Below are 27,268 nucleotides of genomic sequence, written 5' to 3'. Positions count from 1 at the left end.
AATTATTTTTATTTAATAATCCTTATCTTTTTATATAAAAAATAGTAAAAAATGCATTCGGTGAGATAGAACAAATAATTGGACCAATTTCGAGAATATAACATTAATAGTGCAATAAAATTGACGCCTGTAACCATTATAAAATAATTATCTGTAATTAGAATAGTTGATGATTTTCGTCAACGTTAAATAGTGTGAGAGCTGCAGCCTGCAGTAGGTATTATTTTAAATTAAAAACAATATTATTCAAACTACATATCTAGTTTCGTACTCCACGTATATAGAGCAGCGCATGGAGCTTGACGTAACCTGAGTTTTGTGGTTAGACTAAAAATATTTTAATTATGTTAAAAATTAATATAAATTGTCACAGTAATATAATATTTGCGTCAATAGACAGCGACAGCATTTTTCTGGACTTTTTCCCGCCTGTACCTATTATTTAATATTTTGTCTATGAATAAAATATTATGGAATATTGTTGTTATATATTAATCATGATATTAATATAGAAGACATTAAAAAATAATTTCTGGGCTCTACCTCGTGATATTCTTTAAATTAAGATAATATTATGTTGATTTCGCAGCTGCAGCTCAGAGTGGTAGTAGGTATTTACATTTTTCAGACTTTTCAAAGTAAATTTTTCCAGGATTACAAAAGTACACCATATCCTATACCATTTGGTAAATTGGGACAAACCACCGGCATCTTATCGTTCAACTCATTTGGTAGTTCGATCAGGTTTGTCTAGAAATATTTGATTTTATCTCAGATATTAAATAAGCCGTGTAAGTACTACGACAGTTGCAAGGACTTGTTTGCAAAATGGAATCTATGTGATCCCATTAATGTATACCGTTTGAGTATTTCAATTAAGAATCTGGACAATCATACATACAAAATTTGATTTAATGTACTTGTACTTTTCTTAGTAATATTAAAATCTTTATTACAGAACACAAACAGTATTTAATTAAGCTATGGTCCTTTTTTTCATTTCTAATGGTATTTTTATTTTTTATATATTAAATGATTTATTCAAGTTAAAAAAATTGGCGTATAAAGCTTACTAGAGTATTTTTTCGTAGCTTTACAATAAAGAATTTATAGTATTTGTCTGGAAAGTGAGTAAACTTTTACAAATCCTTTTTGTATGTAATTTTTTGGTATATAATATCTATTTCACAAGATTTAATGTACCCAGTACATATAACCGTTAGTTGGCATTTAATACGCCGCGGGAAATCTAAGATGCTAGCTTATGCACTTATGCAGTCCTAATCTTATTTTTTCCGGCTATCAACGGAATCAGCTTTATTCAAAGTCTAAGTCCAATTATTTATGGCTTTCCAGTATTTACTTTCCAGTATTTACTATTTTAGAACGATAAACATTAAACGTAATACCAGTACTGGTTGGTAATTTCAAATAAAACCTAGATATTAATACTTTACTGACAAATTTTCTTTCCGAAGAAATTTTGTCTAATTTCTGGTGAGTCGAGGATGAATTAAAATAAAAATTAAATGTCTATTTATTTTTGCAGACCCTGTACTGTACGGTCTACCTGAGATGTCCTGATTACTATTATCCTAACTGAAACACAGCAAATAATGGCGCCAATAAATTACGTCATTGCGAAAAAATGCCAGTGAGGTATTTGTTATCGTTTTTATTAATAACGTCCTATCAAAATCCAATAGAACACGTAGTCATTGTTTTAAGGTCGATTTACACCAGTCAAGCGGATGCTTTATTAAATTATTTAAGTAGAATCAGACATAGAGAAAACTTTAATTATTCAATGTTCTATGGAACAATCTAGAATGTCCTCGAATAGTCTAAAGGTAAAATCTGTGCAGAATCTAACTACTTGACTCTGATCAGATTCTCATCACTAAATGGGATAATTCGATACTATCATACGTGTGAAGTCCCGTGTACCCAAGTGGGATAAGGGGCACATGCATATGTTATAGTCAAATCCATCCATCGAAACAGTCTCTTCGCGGAAGCACTGGATGATCTTAGGTTTAGCAAAAGCTTTCGGTCAATCCTCGAAATACTTTTGAATTTCACTCTTTAACTAAAGTCAGAGGTTTGACCCGTTCAACCTACGAGTGCCCGAGGTTCGGGGTTTTTCTTTCCTTCTTATTCTTTTAGTCTTACCGCGAGCAAAGTGGACAGGGCGCTTGCCATAAGCATAGTAGCGCGTCGGCAAGCGAGGCAGGCGGCCGGCGGACGGGCGCGCGCGAGCCCTTCCCGCCGCCCTCCTAGCCTCTACCACCGTCGCACCGACATTCTGCACCTGGGGGAGAAAGCATTTTAGTATAAATAAATAAATATTTCAGGACAATTTTCACACACGGCACGATCTGATCCGATACTAAGCTTTCGCCTGTGTTATGGAAACCAGATGGCTGATAAACTACATGAAAGCTACATATTATATAATTTAAATAAATAATTTTATATAAATAATTAACACCCAGACACAGAGCAAACATCTATGTTCATCACACGAATATTTGCCCCGGGTGGGAATCGAACCCACGACCCATAACCCGTGTCCCCTAGTGGGGTAAGGAGCAGATGCATTAAGCATACATCTGTTTCACTGATCGATTTTGTTTAGGGACAAGTAGGCGATCAGCCTTCTGTGTTCTGCCAGATCGAGACATATTTTTTCCTTGTATCCACTAAGAATTGAACGTAGGAGAGCTATTAAGCTACGCTTATTTTAAGCTGGAGTATGTTTGTTAGCAAGATATAATTCATTGTTATATTGATGTAAATAGGAAAAGTAAATGATATAGGTAGGTGTAAAAAGGTTAAAATGATAATGATTATAATTTGTTGACAATCATTGACGAAGATGCATTTTTGTATGTAGTTGCGCTTTTCATCTATGAACCAAACAATTGTGATTATTTTTTTGAACGAACTATTCAAGCTCTACTTAAAAATTCGAAGTCAGAGAAAGTTCCTATAAGATAAGTCATTGTAGAGATTAGCCGGAACAAACAAAAAGACAAAATATTCAACTTATTTGTATAGATACATTGTAGGAGAAAGTTATGTTTTACTATCATAGGAACAACAAGGTACAACTCAATCACCGCTCATTAAGTAAATATCGTTTTAAAATAGTGCAATATATTTAAACATTATGAAATTCCATTAAATAACAGCAATTTAAGTTAATAAAAATGAGTTTATGGCTTAGTTTATTACCTGTACTAAGTTGGGATTAACGCAAGAGTATATCTAGATTATTTTGCACCTGCAAGTCTCTTATAGGTCTAAATTATTACAGTATATTAAGTGGAAAATGTTAAGATTATTGGCTTTGTTTTCATATAAAAGCAATATGAAAATAAACTTAGCCAAAGAGTGTGTCCCACACTTAATATTCTCACTTCAAAATCGATTGCTTTGGTCTTTAAGGTATTGTGTATTAAGGAATTTGAACCAAGTTCCTTTGTCTTTTATAACTGATGTATTTCAGTATTGTCTTTCTATTTTCGAAAAATTTTTAAGCGGCTTCTAGGCAAAAACATAAACGAACTTTTTTCCCTCGAAGTATCATTTACGTCTCTATATCGACAAATTTTCTTTAATAATAAAGTAAATTCCCCTTCTATGACGTTGTCCACGGTGATAGATGATAGCGTAATTACGATTTAATGTAATAAATATCTTTGAACACGATCTCTTATCAAACCAATAATAAGTAAAAGGAATTGTCAATACTGCTTACTCATTCATGACGTCTTAGTACCTTACAACTAATTCCTATATTATCTAATCTGTTCTTTTTTATCTGTGGCGCCTTCACACCTCCAATTACGTCACACAGTCGATTAACATAAAAATACATTCACAGCACTTTCGCACTTTTTTCTATGTCTATAAAGACTCAATTCGCGCGGATTGATTTATGTGTGCAATAAAAATGTTTCAGTAGCGTTGCTATCGGTGCAATTATTTCGGCGCCAAAGATTATTTACAACTGAAATATTTATATAGTGATTCAATATTTTCTAATGTTCAAAGAAATGTTAAGAGGCGGATGTATTATCGGATTACGAGGAATGCAATGATTTCAGGATGTTTCTTACTTATGTTTTAAATATTTTTTTTCCTAACAGATCAGTCATAACTTTTGAAAATGAAAACGAATATTTTTTATTCATATTATCTTATATCAATTAAATTCAATTAATTAAAAGACAGTTAGGATTTCAGCAAATAGAGCCGGTTTTCAAAAGTAATTTTGTAGTTAGGTATAACTTTTAAAATTTTATCAGTATTCTACCTCATTAAGTATCATTTTTGTCTTGATAAAAGAAATATGACTGGAAAATTGTGTATTTATACAGTTATAAAATTGGCAATTGATGAATATCAGTAATAAATAGTTGAAATTCGTCGTTGGTTTTTACCTAAATAAAGATAAAAAGTCACATGTTTTTATCATAAAAATTATAAATACAATATGTAATTGCAGTATTTTGATATTATTTATTAATTTTATATATTTTGATATATTGTATACCTACTTGATTATTCAATTTTAAATATTCTTGTGAAATCTTAAATTATGATGGTGTTGAATTGCCTATGAAACGTTATATCTAAAAATTACTGAATAAAGTTTTAGGAATAATCCATAATATTATGTACATAAACATTTCAATATTTCTGAAATTCAACAAATTAAATATTTTTATTTATAAAAATAATTATAATAATATTATAAAGCTGAAGAGTTTGTTTGTTTGAACGCACTAAACTCAGGAACTACTGGTCCGATTCGAAAAATTATTTCGGTGTTAGATAGTCCATTCATCGAGGAAGGCTATAGGCTATTACGCTAAGACCAACAGGAGCAGAGCCCCGCGGGTGAAACCGCGGAGCGCAGCTAGTTATATTCCTGCTCAACGAAATCAATTCATAACAATAAATCAATATAACATAACGTTGTATAAGTACATACATGGCAGGCGCAGCAAAATTCTCAATATTGTTCATTAATTTGTGTAGGCAATAAAATTTAATTCAAATACACACACAATAATCTATCAATTACTATCAACCAATCAGCTTCCAACAATTATTATAAAACGGAATACTAATTTTAAATGGACCAATCAGAATAATTACAAGAGTATCAATTATACCGTCTTTTATATGTTCATAATAATTTATATATTCAAGCATTCCTAAGAGGATTAATTTTATTTATAGACGTTTTATGTATTATGTTATAATAGGTGACGTCAATGTAATTATAAATAATTTTTATGTAGGTTTATATACTTATTCAAAGTTAATATAGATAGCATAGGGCTTTGATATGCTATCCAAATTTTCAGGTAGGTATTATCATCAGGATTTATGTTTTGGTCGTCCTCACTATGGTCCACCATCAACAAGTGGGAATGTATAGCTGTTGTAAGGTAACATACGAAATATCATTCCAATATCCATAACCACCGAATCATCCTTTTTTCCGATTTTTTCACGCTACCTTAATGAAAACTTAGAACAGGGGCCTTAGACAAAGTAACAATTACAAAACGATAACGAAGTTAGAAATCGCAAAAATGTATGGGATTGACATAGATAGACCACGAGGCGTAGTCTCGACACTAATCGACATCGATATCGACCGAAATCGGTCGGTAACTAACGATTATCAGTAACCAATCAGTAACTATAGTATAGACCTAAAAAAAATTTCCAAGAAATTTAGCTTAGTTTTAGGGAATAGATAGTAAATTAAAATTAGTTATATTAATTTTCGCATTATTACAATTGCAATTGCATATAAAAAAAGCAAATTTTATGCACAAAAAAACATGGCAGTTAATTTAATTTTAATCAAATTCGATATTTTTTATATCAATCGTTTAATTAATGTTCTATTAATTACATATTCATGGAATCCAAAATTCCATGTATGGCAATCTCTTTATTTACTTTTTTGACATTTGACATCAATCATCAATCATGAAAATAATATTTCTATCTAAATAAATATAAATTGTGTGTTTTCAAGAGGATAATTTTTAATAATGTTCTTAAAAGTCCTATAAATCTATTGGATAACAAATATCCTAAGAAAATATCAATCTGCGTTATGTTTTTATATTATGTATAGTTAAAGCTATTAGTTTTAGTTTAGTAATATTTTGTTATTTGTGAAGTGCAATAAAATTCTAATCAAAAGACTCCAAAAGCTCTACAAGATAATTCTGCTCAATTCGAAGCCTTTTGAGAAATCTTTAAGACATCATAGAAACTGACGGAACTAAAACTAAGGACGGAACGGATAATTTGTATTACTTGTATTTTTAGCTTGTATTATTATATTATATTATGTGCATCATTGTATATTTTATTACAGTTAATAAGCAAAGGATGCAATGCAATTGATTTAGCGGTTCACGGTTAATATTATTTATGTGTTAAATATAAATATTTATCTATAAATTTTATATTTTACATATGAACAAGTTACTAGAATTATTATGTTGGTGAGGGGTGATGGTTTTGAGCCAAATTTTCAACTACGCTATTATAAACTGTTAAATTAAAATTTTCTAATAAATTTTTTTCGTAATTGGATCGTTTTATTTTATTTGTATTCATCTGTATAATTTTATTATCCTAGAAGTTCAGAAAGAAATTTATCGAATTTTTAGGCTGAATAAATGCAGACAGCAGTAAACTATTCTAATATTTATTTAATACTAGTCGTCCGCCCCGGCTTCGCCCGTGGTACATTTTTCGCAATAAAAGGTAGCCTATGTCCTTTCTCGGGTATCAAAATATCTCCATACCAAATTTCATGCAAATTGGTTCAGTAGAATAGGCGTGATTAAGTAACAGACAGACAGACAGAGTTACTTTCGCATTTATAATATTAGTATGGATAAGTAATATGTACATTGTACATATCATAAGAGGCTTCTGAACATCTTCTTATAATATAAAAATGAATCGCAAAATGTGTTGGTAAGCGCATAACTCGAGAACGGCTGAACCGATTTCGATAATTCTTTTTTTATTATATTCCTTGAAGTACGAGGATGGTTCTTATGGAGAGAAAACGTAAACATGTACCACGTGCGAAGCCGGGGCGGACCGCTAGTTTTCAATAACATTTTGAAACCATCTTAAAAATAAAACATTATTTGTGTATTTTATTTTAATTGCAATAACATTAAATAAGAGAAAAAATTATTGCGTTTAATCATATAGCATCGGAAGTGTGAAATATCTTTTTTATTATAAAACTAGCTTCCGCCCGCGATTCCGTCCGCGCGGAAAAATTAAGAAAAATTAAGATTTCTTTTTTCTACGTATTTTTCCGGGATAAAAAGTATCCTATTTTATGCCCAGGATAATAAGGTAAAAAGGATAATAATTATAACAAATTTCATAGAAATCGAACCGTTAGTTTTTATGTGATGCCTTCACATACAGACAGATAGACAGAAAGACAGACAAAAATTTTTTTTAATCACATACCTGGGTTTGGTATCGATCCAGTAACACCCCCTGCTATTTATTTTTTCAATATTTGCAATGTACAGAATTGACACTTCTACAGATTTATTATATGTATAGATTATAATAATCTATAATTTTTCCGATATTTTCAACCGTATCTACAAACCCACACAAACCGTAAGGCCCTTCTCCCATTACGATACGCACAGGCGATTCAAGTATCCTGCAAGTCTCGGAGACTAGTCGCCGCGGAGTAACTCACATTATCACATACATTTGTATGTAGGCTCGCACACTACGCTATCGGTATCCTACACGTCCGCGACTAGCATCGCACGACTCACCATGTTGGTCGCTTTTGCGTCACGTCTCCCGCGTATCTCTTCGGTAGAAAAATAAAAATTTCTAATCATCATGAGTTGTAGTTCTCGTGCGGCTACAAATCTCTACAATTTATTTTTATTTCAATATATGGATGAATCCAGTACTTCTTACTCTTATGTTGCCGTCTTCTATTTCTATAAAAAAGAAAAACTGCAAGAGCTTCTTCGTCACTGGAATCGCTGATTGCTCGACATAACGACCTAACTGTTGTTACAATAAATAAATGATTATTATTATTTGTTTCTTTTCTTTTATTTCTCCCTTTTCAGGGGTTTGTTTGCTAGGGGCGCGGGCTATTTAGCCAAGAGACCCTAGGTAACTTACGGTTCGATTTAAATATCGGTTACAGTAGTTTCGCTGTCACTAAGAAATTTTCGCACAATACGGCAGGTATTTAATATAGCTGCCTTTTGCATTGTAATGTATGTATTTTTTTGGTAGATCTAGAAGTTTCAGGCTATGGTGTAAATTAGTTGGGATAACTCCCGTACATGACAAAACTATTGGAATAATGTAAACAGTCCTAAGGTTCCATATTCGGAGGATTTCTTCTTTTAGTTCGGTGTATTTGTGAAGCTTTTCGCTAATTGATTTTTGTATGTTGTGTGTGTTGGGTACGGTGACGTCAATGAGATAGCAGTTTTTGTGATTTTATTTACGAGGGTTATATCTGGTCTATTAAAATGAATAGTTTTATCGGTTAGAATAGCGCGGTCGAAATAGATTTTAGATGTTGGGCTATCTAATACGGGTTTTGGTTTATAATTGTAATATGGTATAAGATTTCCTTTATTAAAATTATATTTTACAGCTAACTTTTGATGAAGATAATGAGCTACCTGGTTGTGTCGATGTGTGTAATCATTTTGTGCTAAACTAGAGCATGCTCCCGTAATGTGCTGTATGGTTTCGGGCTGTCTCTGGCATTTGCGGCATCTATCTGTTGGTATATTTTCTTTTAGTATGTATTTTTTGTAATATTATTATATAACGTCCGCCCACAAAAACGAGGCACAATAATGATGAATTTAGTCATTTTTCAGTTGCATAATATGCGATCATCGGGTAGCGAGCAAATATCTTACTAGTATTCTACTCGAGTATCGTACCTATTCTAGAAGTATCGTAAATCGTAATGGGAGAAGGGCTTTAGTTATCGAGATTGTCGAGATCAAAACGTCGGTATCATAACGATTGACAATGTCAAAGAATAATTTGTTTTGACAACATTCGAATGTGTTGCAAAGAAATGATTTTCCAAATCCATGAAATCTATATTTTATTTATTGTTCATATATTTACGGAATTGAAATAATAATGTTATTAATTTAGATAAAAATGCATTACTACAAGGCTATTATTATATAAATATTTTGACGCATAACGGAAAGTTTTGTGAAGAATAAAAATTATAAACAAATATGTATCCATTATATGCTTCCATCAAATTGGGGAGAGGTATTAAGCGACATCATTTTCATTGCTGAAGACGGGTCTATAAATAAGTTATCGGTAATTACCGACTAATTTGTACAGACTACAGGGGCACGTGATCTAACGCGGCGTATGTCGCTCTTGCCGATCTTCAGCGATCGGTTTTAGCAACAAAATCGTCGTTTTATCACTTTTATCAACTAAGAAGCTCTATTATTTCCGATTTTATATCGCCATATTTACAGACCTCATGTACTACATCGTAAAAGAGACGTTCTATTATAATAATTCAAAAGTTTTATACCACTATTAACGATTTGTACTTATTCAGGAATCAGGATCTCATTTTTGATTAATTTGCACATCTGAAATTTATAGTAGAGTATAACATAATATGACTCGAACAGTTAACAGTTAATATTCCACAAAGACATTGAACAATAACGATTTAGAAACAACGTCGCAGGCTCCCACTAGTGCGCTATAAATTAGCAAAATCCCGGATACTTAGCGAATGAATAATTCATTGCCGGTTTATCACATCGCTTTGAACTTGCGATAAATTGTCAGATCATTCAGTTTATATCTGCGAGATCTCGTTATTGGCGCCTTCCGATGATCTACATAGCTAATGTGCTATGATAAACGTAATGCTAAGGCTGGGTTACACGGGGATACTGAATTTAGCAGTAGCCTGACTAAGAAGTATTATGAAGAATCGATATGTACTTGTGCCGACTGAAGTAGCCAATGTAGTAGAATTAGTAAGCTGATATAGAAACTACTGTTAAAATTGTTACATGTTGTTCAATACGTGTTTGGTTTTTCGTAGGTACTTCTACGATGTTTTCTATACTGCTGACAGTAACAAAAAATCTTCAATTGATATGGAAAACTGCAAAGAAACTGTAATATTACAGGTACATTTTTATAGCTTCGAATTTACAATTTTCAATTATTGAAAATTTGGTTTATGATTTGCAACCTACAGTTCTTGGACTGCTCATCGCAAAAAGGTAATTTAAGGAATTTGTTGATCAGCTTTACTGCATCACAGGGCAGATTGGAAAAGGTCGACAAATGATAGTGACGTTCCTATAGACTGTGTCTATATTCCATTTCGATTCAATACATTTGAAAGTGTTCTTCGTATGTAATCAGCCTAATTGAAAATATAGTTATTGTGCGGTTGTTGTATACAATGTAAATTCTTTACATAAAACAGGTTTAGTGGGTGTAGAGCAATTTTCTTATTACGCGCTTATATTGGCGGGAAGTTTATGATATTATTTTAATATCATTTTATAATTTACTCTATTTTAGGATTCAGTTAGTCTGCGTCAGGCCTTTTATTTATTTTCTCGTTCTGACGCGCGGTTTCTCTTGGGTTAAGAATTTAAATAATAATCATTGTTATTCAGAATAATTATTGTTTATCTCTCGATAAATAATCGTGTTTTATTTAGTAATGTCCCTAATTAAATGTCCAAAATGTAGGAGCAGAAAATTTTAACAAAAAGAAAATGAGCGCTTTTATACTAAATGAAAATAAATAACAAAGAAGTGATATAGAGCAAATAAATAACTACAATAAAGAGATAACGTATTTGTTGTGCACGTGCGGCATAATTTTTAATTAAATAAGATAATTGCAATGATTTATAATGCGTAAAATATTTATCTTCAGGTCTTGCATTATATTATGTACTTGATAGCCGAATTTGTTATTTAGTATTTTAAGTGTTATTATTAAGCCTAATATAAGGTATTTATTTATTCTTGCATAAATTAATTACATTATACTATTACTAACAGAAAAACTGTATGAATGAAATACAGAAATAAAATAAAATAATTTAAACATATACATGTACCTAAATTAATTAAAATTACTTAGAAAACGATTTCAACTTAACTTTTGGTCTTTCGTCTAAATGTCTAGATTCTCGATGTTTGATAAAATTTTTGCATTTGAGTTTGTATAAAAGAATACAAATCATAGATATTACCCCTTACTATTACGTTTTTAATATCAAAAGAAACCTTTAATTTATATGTTTATGATATACCAATAATATTTATTGTGTATATCATTACAAATTATTTAATACTAATAATTCAAAGCATCCTTAACTTTCCCTTTACAGAATTATTATACCTACATGTCAAATACATAACCTACGTTGTAATTCAATGAAGTCATTAGGTTTACCATGGAATAATTAAGTGTACGGCGCCGCACGCTTAAATTAGGTAATATGTAATTTATCTACCTTGTAAATAGCATTTGAGTAAGCTGCAAGTTTCTTCCATTGAGAATATTCAAATGAAGGAATTTCTTCTAAATCAATAATATTTTTGGTTCGTTCCGACTTTTTGTCTTAACTCTGGTGATGTATATGAGGTAGATGCACACACGGGAAAATCTTCTGAATTTTGTCGCATTTTTCCTTTGAAGAGTATCGGGAAATTTTTGCATGGAAATGTTTGAAACCCATTTTTGCCTTATTTTTTTGAACGCTGTTTAATCGTCTTCACTTTGGATCAAAACTTTTAGGTACTTATAAGTTTACAAAAGTAGTTTTGTTACTAAAAGAGTTTACATTCTCAAAAACTATAAAATATAAAACGTAGAATTCACTTTCATTATCTACGAGTATGTAACGGTTCTGAAGTTTTCCAAGCGTAGGAGTAAAAGCAGTTTTAAATCGTACTAAATTAATTGTGCACAATACATATTAACAAATTGCTATCTTAGTAGAACTATTATAATCTAATACAAGACTATTATTAATCGCCATATTTCAATTATTAATATGGAACGGTTAGAACTGAAGGGGAATTAATGAATTTATGATAATTATTGATATTTATGCTGTATGTATATAGAATTGATTCTATGCAATGGCCGATTGAATTTAATGCAAACGTCCTGCAAATAATGTTCGGTGCAGTTTTGTTATTTCCTTGGGTTTGATTTTAATTTCTATGCAACTTGTTTGATACACTTTATTTTACATATGTTCAACGAGATTAATTTAGGCAGATTATCACGACTAATCTAGCTGATAAATAATCTCGGGTTAATAAAATTAATTAACATCTATATTTTTCCTTCAAATAAATAGGCATCGTAAAAGCCTCGAACTTACCTGAATGTAACAGTTGTAAATTAAAATTAATTCGCACATCAACATAATACAAATTACAACATACCACATATTACCAACTAACACACATTACAAATTCTTCCGGATAATCTCTTAATATTGTAATTAAAAATTGAAATTGATGAAAATGTATGTATTGATAGTCTATTACCATAGAGTGCATGCTAAAAAATCCATACTTAATATTATAAATGCGAAAGTAACTCTGTCTGTCTGTCTGTTACTCAATCACGCCTAAACAGTAAACTACTGAACCAATTTACATGAAATTTGGTATGGAGATATTCTGATACCCGAGAAAGGACATAGGCTTCTTTTTATCCCGGGAAAATGACGCAATCCCGGAAATCCCACGGGAACGGGAACTATGCGGGTTTTTCTCTGACAACGCGGGCGAAGCCGCGGGCGGAAAGCTAGTATGTTTATATATCAATGTAGCCGTAACGATAAACATTAAAATAATTAAACTAATAAATAATTAATTGAAAATTCAGTAGCGGGAGATTAATTACAATTAAAATCAATAAATAACTTAATTTATTGATGCGTTGAAGATCAAACGTGTATATTTAATTACTTTGTCCGATATGGACATGTACTTGATTGATTATTATTGTGTTTTAATTAAAATCATATGCGCATTGTTTATTCGTTTTTAGTTAATCATAAGTTGCGATTCATTTTGTTAAGCCTTTTAAACTGACCCTATAAAGGATCAATCTGATATGTATTGTATATTTTGAGCTTAAAACAAGTAAATAAAACAGCACGTTAGCTGTGGTGCATCATCAATCTATATATATAAAACTCAAAGGTGACTGATATAGTGATCTATCAACGCACAGCCCAAACCGCTGGACGTATCGGTCTGAAATTTGGCATGCAGGTAGATGTCATAACGTAGGCGTCCCCTAAGAAAGGATTTCCCGAAATTCTTGCGGGAACGGGGAAAAACGGGGATGCACGTACAAAGTCGTGGGCGGAAACTAGTATTAGGATAAAACGAGAAGGAAAAACTCTAAATTTTCTCTAACATCTTCTCTACATTTCAGGTGAGCTCTATAAGTAGCGGAAGAATGCCAACCAATACCCGTGGCCTCATCACAGTGGGGTTTTAGTCGGTAAGAATCCGACATAACCCACGGCTCCTTCCCCGGGGGCCGTGGGTATCTTTGGAAGATTTCCCCACTTAAAAAAGACGACTGGCACTCGGGGACTGCCGGAGTAAAGCTATTGCATAGCATGCCTTCAAGCCACACCTCCGTGCCCGTCGGAGTGGGGAGCGTGAGGTTTTTTCGTTACGGAATTTCTTGATTCGGTCCCCGCGCTCAAGGCCCGCGATAGAAGCTATGCAATAGCTTAAAAAAAAGTGAGCTCTATAAATTTGATTTAAAATTTACTTATTTCCGAACTAACTTATTTGAATTGTAAAATTTATGCAGATCCGTACAGTAGAAGCATGGCAGATTTATCTAGGTATATTAATATTATGAACTAGCGGTCCGCCCCGGCTTCGCCCGTGGTACATGTTTACGTTTTCTCTACATAAGAACCATCCTCGTACTTCAAGGAATATAATAAAAAAAGAATTATCGAAATCGGTTCAGCCATTCCCGAGTTATGCGCTTACTAACACATTTTGCGATTCATTTTTATATATGTATAAGAGATTTAACATCATAGGTATACAAAATGTACATAATATATTTAAACCTGAAAAAACACATACATCCAAGCTCCGGGGCTTTATGTAATCACGATAAAATCGATAACGGATCTAGAATCGATATGGAATCGATTTGCAAGCATTTGTATAATCTGTGTACTATTCGTCATACGGTGTTAGCGTGGCGCCAACTTACCGCTTCTATGACGTCAGATGAAAAACTACGTATATTGAGAAGTGAAGACTTATTTCAATTATTTTTGAAGTTTATTATGACTATTAAAATCATGATTTTTATATTTAATATACTGTTATTTATACTTATTTTATAGCGTACTTCAGTACAACAAACGCTTTTTATAGTAAGCTTTCTCAAAAAATTTGCAAAATCTTTTAAATAAACAATGTATCTACAACCTACCAATGTATCTATAAATTAGGTATAGGTATATTATTCATAGCTTAAAATATAAATGACTATGAGTGCATTCTTACCAACATAATAAAGAGAAAAAATAATGAGATGTATCCATTATACGATTAAAACTGTTTTTCTTATAATGTAACTTCGTAACAGACAGTTTGCTACAAAGAAATAATTTTTATTTTTTTTGTTATACATTGTGTATGGAGGTTGCAAAAACCACATGTTTTGGAGCGGCATGGGACCCGCATCTGTCATAAGAATGCTTTGACCTCATAAATAATATTTACTTTGATATATTTGATATTGTTTTCCAGTTTTTTGTGTAATAAATGTATTCGCGAAGATAAAAATGTTTTATAGGGAAACGTCTTTTTCGATGAGTATGAGAAATGTATGAAAGGTTGTTTGCTAACTTTTATTGTTTCTTGAAATTATATGTTATCTAAAGATCTTTTGCGGTAATTATATGTAAGATATTCCCATGCGCACCATATTTTAACGTACTCAAGTAATGATGTTATCGTAGAATAGAATAAAATAAAAATCATTATTCATAACGAAAGTAACATTTAACTGAATTATTAATATTTAGTACAGCATTCAAATGCTTTATAAATGGTATTTTTAATGAATAGAAAAATATTCTCATAAGAAAACTGTCTAAAAATATCAACGTCGATTCGGTTGTCTGGACGAAATCGCTATTTAGCGATAAGGCCGCCGTTTGTTAAAATGTATCCTAGGTTTAGTCTCAATTTGTATTTTATCTTGAGCAATAAAGCATAAATAAATAAATAAGTCCAAAGTTTAAGCAGCCGCACAGCGCAGTACGCACGATTCAACAAATTTACGATACGATTATGAGCGGAACGTTAAATTGCATAAAATTCACATGAAACCAGACCGGTGGCGATTGACTACTTTGCACTCCAATAATTACCTGCATCCTGTATTCATTAATGTTTTTAGTATGTTTATGTTATTTCTGGGTTAGTTTTTCAGGTTTGGAAAACTGTTTGATAATTTATGTAAATAATACTGTTATCAAAGGAACTAATAAAAGATTAAAGAAAGAATATACTTGTTAACAGCTGTTAACAATTAAATTAAATATAGGTTACTAAACTTTATTTACTGAAAAAAGAGACTTATTTACTAATCTTTCTCACTGACAATGTGACATGCGAGTTAACCTTATGAACATTCAATATTATAAATAAGAATGTAGCTTTTTAATAGTCGAAGAATTTTCAATAACCATACAATAATTTTAGAGATCACCTCCAACAATAAGCTGAAAATCACAAATACTTTGAAATGTTACTTCTCTTCTACCTACAAATGTTGCAAAAAAATATATGAGCTCATTTTTCAATCCATACCTAAACCTTAATTCATTTTTGAAGACTGCAGTCTTTCATCTAACCACCTTTCCTTATAAACGATTGATTTACACAAACGAATAAGCAATACAAATTCTATTCAGCATGATCTTAACAATTTGCAATCTGGTCGTTATAAATCAAAAGAATAGAACCAGTAGCCGGCCTTTGAGGTTAAATACCACGCTTTGGCAGAAATATGATCACGAGCTAGTATTATAGTACAGGTTTCACCTGGTGTGATGAATAATTAAATTGATATAATGAAATGCGTGCAAATATGTGATGGGTGATGATTTAGTAAGAGGTTTAATTTTTATTTATCTATACAGCATATATGAGGGATGAAAGATAGATTTAAGTGATGGAATATTGCCTGTTGACAAGCACTTATAGACTACAGGCCCGTGTTAAAAAAATTATGGGTCATTTGACCCACCAGGTGACCTATCTAAAACGATATAAGAGCATTAAATAATAAGATTCAGCACTATGACATCACTTGTAAGCTGTCCAACTGAGTGCAGATGAGAATTCGAAAGTTCAGGTAGAGATTTTTGCCTCTTTTCTCCATTATTTTTGTACGGCGTTGCGGATTTAATGGATTAAAAGCAGTAATTATGTAGCAGCAGCGCAGCAGTAATTATGTATGTATGGTTTTCACGCAAACTACTGGACCGATTTCAAAGATTCTTTCACCATTAGAAAGCTGCATCTTCACTGAGCAACATAGGCTAGGTTTAATCCCGGAAATCCCACGGGAACGGGAACTATGCGGGTTTTTCTTTGAAAACGCGAGCGAGGCCGCAGGCGGAAAGCTAGTAAGCTATAACAACAGTGATTAACAAACAATGTACAACGCAACCGCTATCACTAATTGGAAAATTCCTAAGCCAATATTAGCGAAATTTAACTAAACCTGATGTTGGTATCTGATTTCTACCATCAATATCTTTTGAAATCTCGATATAACGAGGCATGGCGTCTAAAAGCGTTCTCATGTACACTGATATATAGATTGTGGTCAGAGGTTATTGAAAATGCACATTCCTGGCCTACTAATTTGTTTAGAAAATTGAGAAATTATTATCCGGATCGTTTAGTTAATGATGCAGTTTTTGGCTATAAAAATGCAAGTGTATATTATAAATACGAAAGTAACTATGTCTGTCTGTATGTCTATCTCTTCTGCACGCCCAAACCACTGAACCGATTTGATGAAAATTGGTACAAAGATAGTTTGACATCAGAAAATGGACGTCGATTTTCTTAGGTTTTATTCCGTTAATCCTACTGGAACCAGCACTTTGTGTATTTTCATTTGAGTACGCGAATGAAGCCGCGGGCGCAAAGCTAGTTAATTTATTAAGAAGTTGGTAATGTCGCTTCTATTTAATTGGATTTTCAAAATGTTACACGAATAAGTTAATTTGTAAATTATTCGTGTACATTGGAAGTGCCTATTAAATGATTATACAGCATGCTCATATATAACTTAGGTCGGTATTTATATTGCGACATATTAATTATAAACCGTTAAATTATTCGAAATATTCGGTTTTAATAGTAATGGAAATCTATTAAAATCCTTTCATTACTTCGTCGTAAGTGTGTAAGTATAATTGGAACTCTTTTTTGGATAAAAATTATTACAAAAACGGTATAGTCGGTTTGCAATTTAATTCATTATTTTATGAAAAAAGTCTATAAGTAGGTATAATTAGAACAAGCCTCTATTATTATGAATTAACTGTAAGGCGACACAATATGTCGAAGGATCAATTATGTAAATGTATTATTTATTTCTTTATCTATAAAAAGTCATGTTTATAATACAATAAGAAATACAGGAGCAAGAGTAATGTAGGCGTCAAGTCGGGTTGGTAATAATTTATTTTAATAAGGTCGATATATATCCTAGGCTCAAGCCCATATACCATACTTCGCACAATGCATGCAAATTCACAGGACATTGTGACACTCGGTGGGTGTTAACAAGAGATAATTTTTAAGGAGCTTAAAAATACCTATCTATAGTGCAACCCATGTTAGATATAGGTACAGATTAGATACTCGGTATAGGTAGAGGTACAATACAAGACAATACAAAAAGATTTATTGAGCCAAACAACACAATGATATGCTTATACATTCTAAGACACAATTAAAAAAATACAAAAAAAAAAGATCCTGATTTAAACTAATATTATAAAGCTGAACAGTTTTTTTTAGTTTAAGTGTTAATCTCAGGAACTAAGGGTCCGATTTGAAAATTTATTTAATTATTTATTTATTTATATTTAAATAGGCCATTTGCCCAAATTTAAAAATTTGTAATATAATATGTGATGATATTATTTAAGGAAAAGTTACTGTTTAAAAGAAATTGATCTTTTTATCGAGGAAGGCTATAGGCTATAATATATCATCACGCTAAGACAAAAAGGAGCGGATTAATGCGGATAAAACAGCTCGTTTGATTTTTAAAATGTGAAGGTACTGTTACCAACATGTTGCCATTAACATGCAGTTTATTAACGAAATATTAAAGATGTTCAAACCAATTTTGCTGAAGTTTTGTATTCAGATAGGTAAATGATATTGCCTATTCGAGAAAAATATGTAATGCGAACAGACGATAGACTGATACCTCATTTTCTTCCATTCCAAACCTCTCTAAACAAACTAACATAATCAATGCAATTTTGCATAAACAAACAATAAACTAAAACTGAATTAATTCAACAAAACAAAACGTCAGAGTCAATAGTTCAAACAATTTGCAAATTACTTCGATTGGCGAATTATATCCTATTGTGAAACTAGTTAAATCATTTCGAATTAATGCATAGTGTGTATATTTTAGTTATTTTAATAATTATGTACATACATTGTAAAGGAAATATTTACAACTCATTTCTAACTAAAGTTAACTTACAAGTAAGTAGCATAGAAGGTAAGATACCTAATACTGAAAGCTTCGCTCCTCGTACGCAAGTTCTATAATAAATACTGAAATAAATAATTTATTCTAACACAATTATCTATATATTACATATTCCTCAGGCTTCCAATTTGTTATAAAATGTTTTTCAGGAGCGTAAAGCGCGTCACACACGGTGAAGATACTATTATATTTTATGTTAAGATACTCTAATATAAAACGTTATAGTATCTTAAGGTATCCGGTATCAGCGTTCTGACCATCATTTTTCTTTTTGTCATTGCGTACTAAGACCCCTGTAGAACCGCCATCCTGTTACAAATGACTCACAAAATTTCGGGTAATTATTAAAAATTAGAATAGAAATTAATATCTATTTAAATATAAAATTTAATAATAAAAGCTTCAACAAGTCACTAAATTCATTCAGAACAAGTAGGTAATATTAATATTTTTATTCTGCAAATATGCAATTTTTTTTACATATTTTCAGAATAATAAAATTCAACTACGTTACTGTCGATAGTTCATAATGACCCTATTTACCTTCCACATACCACCAATATACGTGAGTAAGTAGAGGTCAAAAAACCCTAAACAACTGAATCCAAGGTCACAAGCACCTCGTGACCCACACACGGCACGAGGACACGAGGCGACTCTTCCGTGTACTATGGTGTATGAACATTTAGACATGGCCATCGTGAGTATGGTCTTCTTAATGTGGTCATAAAACGTGTGGAATTAGAAGAAGGTGTAAATTTTGGCACACTAACCCTTATTATGAAAATCTGCAAATCGGAAAATGGTATGCTATAACAGTAAGCTAATGGAATATTAGTATTATTATCCCCATTGTGCCCGGCGTAGAATTTGATAGAATCACATTTTTTTATTTCATATTGTCAAAATAATTGAAACAGGTCGGAACACATTTGAAATTGAATCGAATATTTTGTAAGTTACACAAATATTTTTAAACAACAAAATCTTCATTATCATTATCTCTTTGCTTGTATTTCAACTACTAATAAACTGATTACCTTAATCATTGTCATCATTTAATTATTTGTCTAATTCAAACGTCATTGTTTTTAACTTCCGTACAGATGCAACTTGCAAATGAACTTTTTAAAACGATCAGTAAAAACGTTAAAAAGGTCAGGTCTAATAATTCTTATATCTATATAAAAATGATAACAGATACGCTAGCACCAGTGTAATCCGGACAGAGCGGGATCCCATCACCTCTGTAGGATATCAGATTGACACGAAAGTATTCACAATAATTTATATGTATACTATAATGTTATAGTGCATGCTGGGTGCATGTGCAAGAGTTTGTTTACATTGCTTGTTGGGAACTGTGTTTCTAATCTTCGCAGCAAAGTAATTAAAAATATTCTGGAAACTGATGGTTATTATGGTACCAAGAAGACCGATCATTCAATTACATAATGTCTGAGTGTAACTACACTAAACTTTTAGTAGAAGTAATCATAAATTTTGCTGCAAAGAAACGAAAACTATGAGATATAGAAGCGGCTTTATATATCTATTGCATTTTTACCCTTTGACTTTTTAATAACTAAGTAGGTACGTCGATGCCAAAAGTTCGTATACCATATTGTAGTCTATATACGTGTTGTAATGTAAAACCACAACGAAAACGCATTTTCTCCATTAATCCATTTAAATTTCATACGTTCAGCGTAGGCGCTCGACAACCGCAATCTGTCATGGCAAATTGATTCCCGCAACGTTATCATTAAAGACAAGCCTTTAATGACACCAATAACTTGTGAGGTGACAACGAGGTGCTAAGTGATTCAATGCATATCAATTTTCATTTACATTTAAGTACCATAGAGTGTAGGTAGTGTCATAAAGTAGATGACGGTATGTATTTCTATACACAGGGTGTACCCTACTGTCTACCCTACCTGCCTGTCTTCTAGTTGCTTTCTGTGATAAGAATTTATGGAGAAAACTCTAGCTTGATTACAAAATTAACATATTGATTACCTCTAACTTTTTTGTGCTTTTTATCCCATAGAAGCTTTCCCTAAGCGTCTTTTCCCACAAAAAATGATACCATAAAATGGAGCCGCAGCGACGTGAAAGAAGAACAAACATTTTTTTTTTTATAAATTTATAAGAACAAACAAATAAATAAACTTTTGTGTGTAATATCAGTAAGGATGTCTCACTAGCTGGAGGATAGAAGCTTTACCCAATTCGTTCACAATCCTACTTAATATAAATGCGAAAGTTTGTGAGGATGTGTGTGTGTGTATTTGTTACTCTTTCACGCAATTACTACTGAACCGATTACAATGAAATTTAGCACACATATATAAGGTAACCTGGATTAACACATAGGATAGGTTTTATCCCGGAAATCCCACGGGAACGGGAACTATGGGAGTTTTTCCTTTGAAAACGCGGGCGAAGCCGCGGGCGGAAATCTAGTACAAATTCTTATATACGCGAGATCGGAAATGATCTACTAAAAGTAGCTGTATAAATTTCATTTGTTCAATCTTTTGTATTTTTTTTCCTTAAAAATTATTGCATATTATGTAAAGTAAATGTTATTAAATTACCAAATAAAGAGTTAACATTTTCTCAATAAGCTGATACTATGACATATAACGATTACTTTATTCATGTTTCTGATTATGTTCGTTACCGACAAAGGGCTGAGACACCTTATAACGGTATAAAGCTTTCATATAAATAAAAACAATCAAGGTACAAGTCCGAGACGGGCCGCAGACCGCAAACTGCAACAGCAAACTGCAAGCGACAGCACTTGTTTCTATGAACATCTATGAAATTGATTCCAAGCGCGGCAACACTGCTGCCTGCAGACGCAACGCGCAGCGTGCGACCGCGGCGCGCAGCGACCACAGACTGCAGTATGCAAATGCCAATTATTGCCATGGCAACTATTTGTTTATTTATATTTTAATTGGTGAATTCTTATGACTTTTGCGTTCTGTGAATTGTGCAGCCACGGCATGCAGCCGCAGTTGGAATAGCGACCGCAGGCAGCATTGCGGTAACCGCAGCCGGTAGCCACAGTGTCGCCTGCGGTTGCGGTCTGCGGCCCGTCTCGGACTTGTACCTTCAATCTTCTTGTCAACAATGACGTGTGAAGTGGCAAATTAAATTTTTGGGTAAAGCTGTGACCATAAAGAGAATCATGATAAAATATAGTTTTTAGTAGTTCTCATATCGTTTAAAAAATTGTTACATATATGCTTAATAAGTCTTCATGCAGTGTAATACAATAATATGTATATCAAAAGGTCCCGTAGAGATACGGGAAAAATATATTAAAAATATGTACTAAAATTCGTTAACCATCCTTTAAAGGTGCAGAAAAATCTAAACAGGTGTAAGAAATAAGCTCTCAAAAGTCATTATGTTTAGTTTTTAATTAATTAAAATTTAAAATGTTATCAATATTTCATATACCAAAGCCTTAACAAAATTCTTGGAATCATCAGCTTTCGCTACCCGCAAACACTTCACACCTCTACGCCGCATTGTAATTACGTTTACGAAAACATCAATAATTTTTACACGTTTACCGTATAAGGGAAAATATTTAAACTAAATTATTTTTACGGCTTTCTCATCAACATTTATCTTATATGCGACTGACATGAGCCATGGTTATCTTTGCAATTTTGTCAGAAATTATCTTGGCTACTACTTATTATATGCGAAAGTTTATTTGTTTGTTTGTCTGTTTTATTACGTGGTAGCGGAATATTTTTTATATGATATTTGTCCCTAGAGATAGTAAGGAAGTTAGAGAGTGGCATGCTTTTATCTTATTCCTATTTCCCTTGAATATGCAGACATAGTCACGGGCGACAAGCTAGTAATTTATTATACAGTGTAGAATATTAAATATTCTTTTGCGCATTTATATTAATGTCGTAAATAAGACGTTCCACATGTTCATATAATAAATCATGAAAACTAATACATAGCAATCATTAATCAACTAAACGAGGAAGCGTTTATTACAACAGCTTGTTTGTTTTCATGTTTATTCATTTTAACAATTAACATGGTAATTAGTTTTCTGTAACAATATAATCAATGTGAGTATTTGTTTCATCTTGTACGTAATATAGTTCATCTGCGTCTCATAATAATTATATAAGTTTCGTTGTTTTAAAATTACAATGCTGATTTGTCGAATGTATTTTTCATCGTGAAACATGCAATTGTATATACCTACATACAATCTTTTTATACATAAAAAGGGAACCTCAAAGCAGATAATTTGAATTTTATTGCGAAAATTAGACGTGAAAAGCCTCAGCGTTCTTCCTGTAAATAATAGCTTAGTACAAGTAGGTTATAGGTAAAAAAGTCAGGAACAGATAGAAAATTTTCTAAGGGGAATAATCTATATTCTATACTAATATCGTAAAGCTGAAGAGTTTGTTTGTTTGAACGTGCTAATCTCAGGAACTACTTGTCCGATTGATAGCCCATTTATCGAAGAAGGCTATATATATCATCACGCTAAGGCCAATAGGAGTGGAGCAGTGCGGGTAATACCGCAGAGCACAGCTAGTCAATTATATGTATAAACTATAAATTGTACGTAAGTGTAGCAATAATATGCCAAAAAGCAATAAAAGCAATTTCATAGTAAGTAGACTTATGAAAATAATACGAAAGCCATAATTTTACAACGTTTTAAAATCGTTAAACCAAGACTCAACTTTTATTACGATTCAACACAGCAATAACACGACAAACTCGACAAATATCAAAAAATTGAGTGATACATCAAAGGTTTAAAACGAATAAAGACAATTGATGGCGGACATTAAGATTATTGGCAGCTTTATGCATCAGCAAATTGACAGAGCTTAATTGAGACACAATCGTTACAGATAACTATCTGATACAGTCGTGTGAATCATCTTTACAATTCAATGGCATTTTATTGTCAATTATACGTAAAAGAAAAAAAATATGACCAATTATACGTATAAGAAAAATTTTAACTCAAATTATAACATTTATTCAATTAACTAAGATTTTTGAACTTTTATTGTCATTTATAAGTGTCTTTTATTGTCGTTTTATGAAGACTTATAAAATGTATTTTTCTAATGTGTTTATTTATAAGTATAGAAACATACGTAAGAGTCATAAGAATGCTTATTAGGTTGAATTAATTAATACGAACATAATTGAGTAGTACTAATAAGCACAATTTATCTAAATTATACCTCTACCCTTAATTATTCTACATAAGCCAGACAAAGCCAGGGCACATAGCTAGTAAGCTAAATGTTAAATTTATAAAGAATAGAAGAATTCGATCACGAGGCGGGACTCGAACCCGCATCCTTCGCGCCATTCCAGGGCGGATGCCTGACCAACTCAGCCAGTCGTGACCCGCCAGAGTAATCGAATTTATTCTATTCTTTCAGTTTTATGTGTCTAAGGGACACACCGCGCGCCATCTATTGAATGCCATAAAACCAAAAATATAAATTCAAGCTAAAGCCTAAATGTTATGATTCAGGGCACAGTCATTCAGTTGTAAGCGTAAAATAAAACAATTTTAATCGATGTAATGATTGCTCTGAGCAATTCTGTTGACTAAGTTTGTTGAAAGAGTGGTGTTAACATTAATTATTTGTAGTTAATGCTAATATTTGCAATCGCTAAAAATAGCGTTTGGTTATTTATCGACGATGTAACTATAATGAGTTACTTTTAGTTAAATATAAGCTTTAGCTTGCTATTCGTATCTTATGAAAAATGTTTTTTTTTGTTATAGATAGGGAAGCGCTTGACCACAATCTCGCCTGACGAAAAGCTAAATAACTTTTCGCTATGATCTTCAATCACGGTACGTTTAATATAATTAACTGCCTTTAATATTATTGTATAGGTAACATACAAAAAAATCGATTTTAAAAATATAAGATATAGCGTTCGCTCAGAATTGAATACATAAGAACTATTGCCAATTTTTAGTACATTAACATAGTGCTTAATTCATTTAAAAACAATAAATAAACATTATTTTCTCAATCTTCATAATGAATAATGTTTTATTTCTTTCCTATACTGTAAAGGTTGCCTGGTAGAGATCGCTACCTAGCGATATTGCCGCCCTTTGCGTATTTTAAATGTGTTGTATACTGCGATATGTTTTTTACTTCTAAAGCAAAAAAGGATTTTCATTCATTCATTTATTCAATAATATTATAATGATTTTTCCATTCGACAGTACAAGCAGCTGATAAGATCTCCGAACACAGATGAGGCGATAAGGGGCGTTGCGAGATAACACAATTAGCTGCAAACGATTTATCTGCCTGATGGCTGATTGTACTTATTATTGTTTTCTTTTTGTAATTTCCCTTTGGATGTAGTTTTGGTTATGTTTCTTTTATTACTATTGCTAGAAATTACTTTATAGGAATGTAATACACTCGTTATCGTTCCTCGTTGTTAGTGAAATGTGATAAGAACATTATACTGCATTGCAATTTAAGAAGCAAGAGGTAAGAGCGTGTGTGCCGAGCACACGTGTCAGAAATGAAACTCCTTTAGCAAGATTCAAAGCTAACAAAATCCATACATGCCATGACGCGACCTTGAAATTTTACCGTCAACGCACTTAAAGAAGTTTCACTTCAAAATGTATGTTTTGGAGAATATGTAAGGAATGAGGATTAATCGATTTATTAACAATTTATCAACTAAAATTAATTTCAATATACCAATTTTGGCACTACATACATCCACATAATTATTATTATAAAACATAATAATTGAAACCGAGCAAGGTTACAGAAGCGATGGAATCCCAAATGAATGGTGTGAATACGACAATACGTTTATTGACGTCGGGCTCCGACCACCGGCTGTGATCAAGTGAACGCCGCTATTTAGTGTACGGGTTCCGTATGTAAAAAAATGTTAAATTTCATGTATTGAGCTTTTTTGAATAATACTGACTTTTCCTGTATAACCTTTAACTTAAAATAAACTCAAATATTTATTTATTTAAAAAGCTATGTTTCTTGCCGGTTCTTCTTCATGCTTGGTTGCTGCTATCCGAATCAATGGTAAATGGTAAAACTAAGTTATGACGATTCAAAAGTAATTCTAGAAGAAGTCTAATTGCATAAAATAATGTTTGTTTTTGAATTTGTGGAATGATATAGTGCAGTTTAAATTACTTTCCATAGCTTTTAAGTTCTGGCAGTAATTCTTCAACGTTCTTGGCAGTATCCAGAGCTTTCATCAATCCTTTTCTGTCGTTCTTTAGCAGTACAATTCTATGGTCTTTTGATGAAAAACTGACTGATGGCTGAACTGAATGACTTTATTATAACACTTATATGTAATAGGTACATATTAATATATAATATTCTCCACGGAACCCCAATCTAACAGCAAACGATCAATCGAATCACTCCGCACGCAGTAACGACGTTCTTTCTACTCCGGTGTTCCGCACTCAACGAAATTATTGCCAAAGTGATTTATTTGCACTTCCAATACCATTTTGATGTACGGTCTAGTATGGATTAGACTTTGCGGAAGCTTTTAGTTTTTTTATATGTTTCTATGGGATTATTCTTAAAATAGAGCCTGTATGGAAAAATCTTAAATAAATAAATTTTAATCGCATAAGTATGGGTAATTTTTTTTTTTTCATTTTCAGCTGACTTTATTTCAATTTTCATTTTGTAAGTATTTATGGTCTATTCATATTTTGTACTATAGGTAAATTGATCTATACTAATATTAAAAAGCTGAAGAGTTTGTTTGTTTCAACGCGTTAATCTCAGGAACAGGTCCGATTTGAAAAATAAACTCTAGAAAATTAGGAACTTATGATAATATTAGGAACAAAACCATAAGAATGGTACTTAACATACTTAACACCTATGTATACCATTTTTACTTGCAAATAAACGATTTATTTATTTATTTAACCTAACTTTTTATTCAGTTAAAGAAAGAATAGGAAACAAGTAGAGCACAATTTGTAAATTATTTACCTTTTGGTTATTAAGTATGAGGTTAAGTATGTTAAGTTATCTGGTTCATTTATTTTTTAAATCATTACGAGAAAGAAAGAGCAATTATAGTTAGCTGTAGAAATTGTATGTTTCATCGTCTATCTTACTAATATGTCTTATCTAGCATTGACAATGAAAGCAACAAGTGGCGATTCCATTAACTATTTGTGACGCGAGAAGATGATGTGTTGTTAAATTCACAAGCGCCAAGTATTTACTTTAATGTCAACTCTAATATTGGGATATA

At 31.9% G+C, this 27,268-nt stretch overlaps 1 long non-coding RNA gene across 1 annotated transcript in view; it reads right to left on the bottom strand.

The window, feature by feature from the left end:
• Nucleotides 1-2,211: 2,211 nt before the first annotated feature.
• The window catches only part of LOC123698422, a 60,786-nt gene continuing 35,729 nt past the window's right edge, over nucleotides 2,212-27,268 (bottom strand). The window contains exon 3 of the long non-coding RNA XR_006752408.1: nucleotides 2,212-2,311. This is a non-coding gene — a long non-coding RNA (uncharacterized LOC123698422). The remainder of the gene's footprint in view (nucleotides 2,312-27,268) is intronic.

Source organism: Colias croceus, chromosome 16 (assembly GCF_905220415.1).
Source record: "Colias croceus chromosome 16, ilColCroc2.1".
NCBI lineage: Eukaryota > Metazoa > Arthropoda > Insecta > Lepidoptera > Pieridae > Colias > Colias croceus.
The sequence above is the reverse complement of the archived record's forward strand: the minus strand, read 5'-3'. Positions and strand labels throughout refer to the sequence as shown.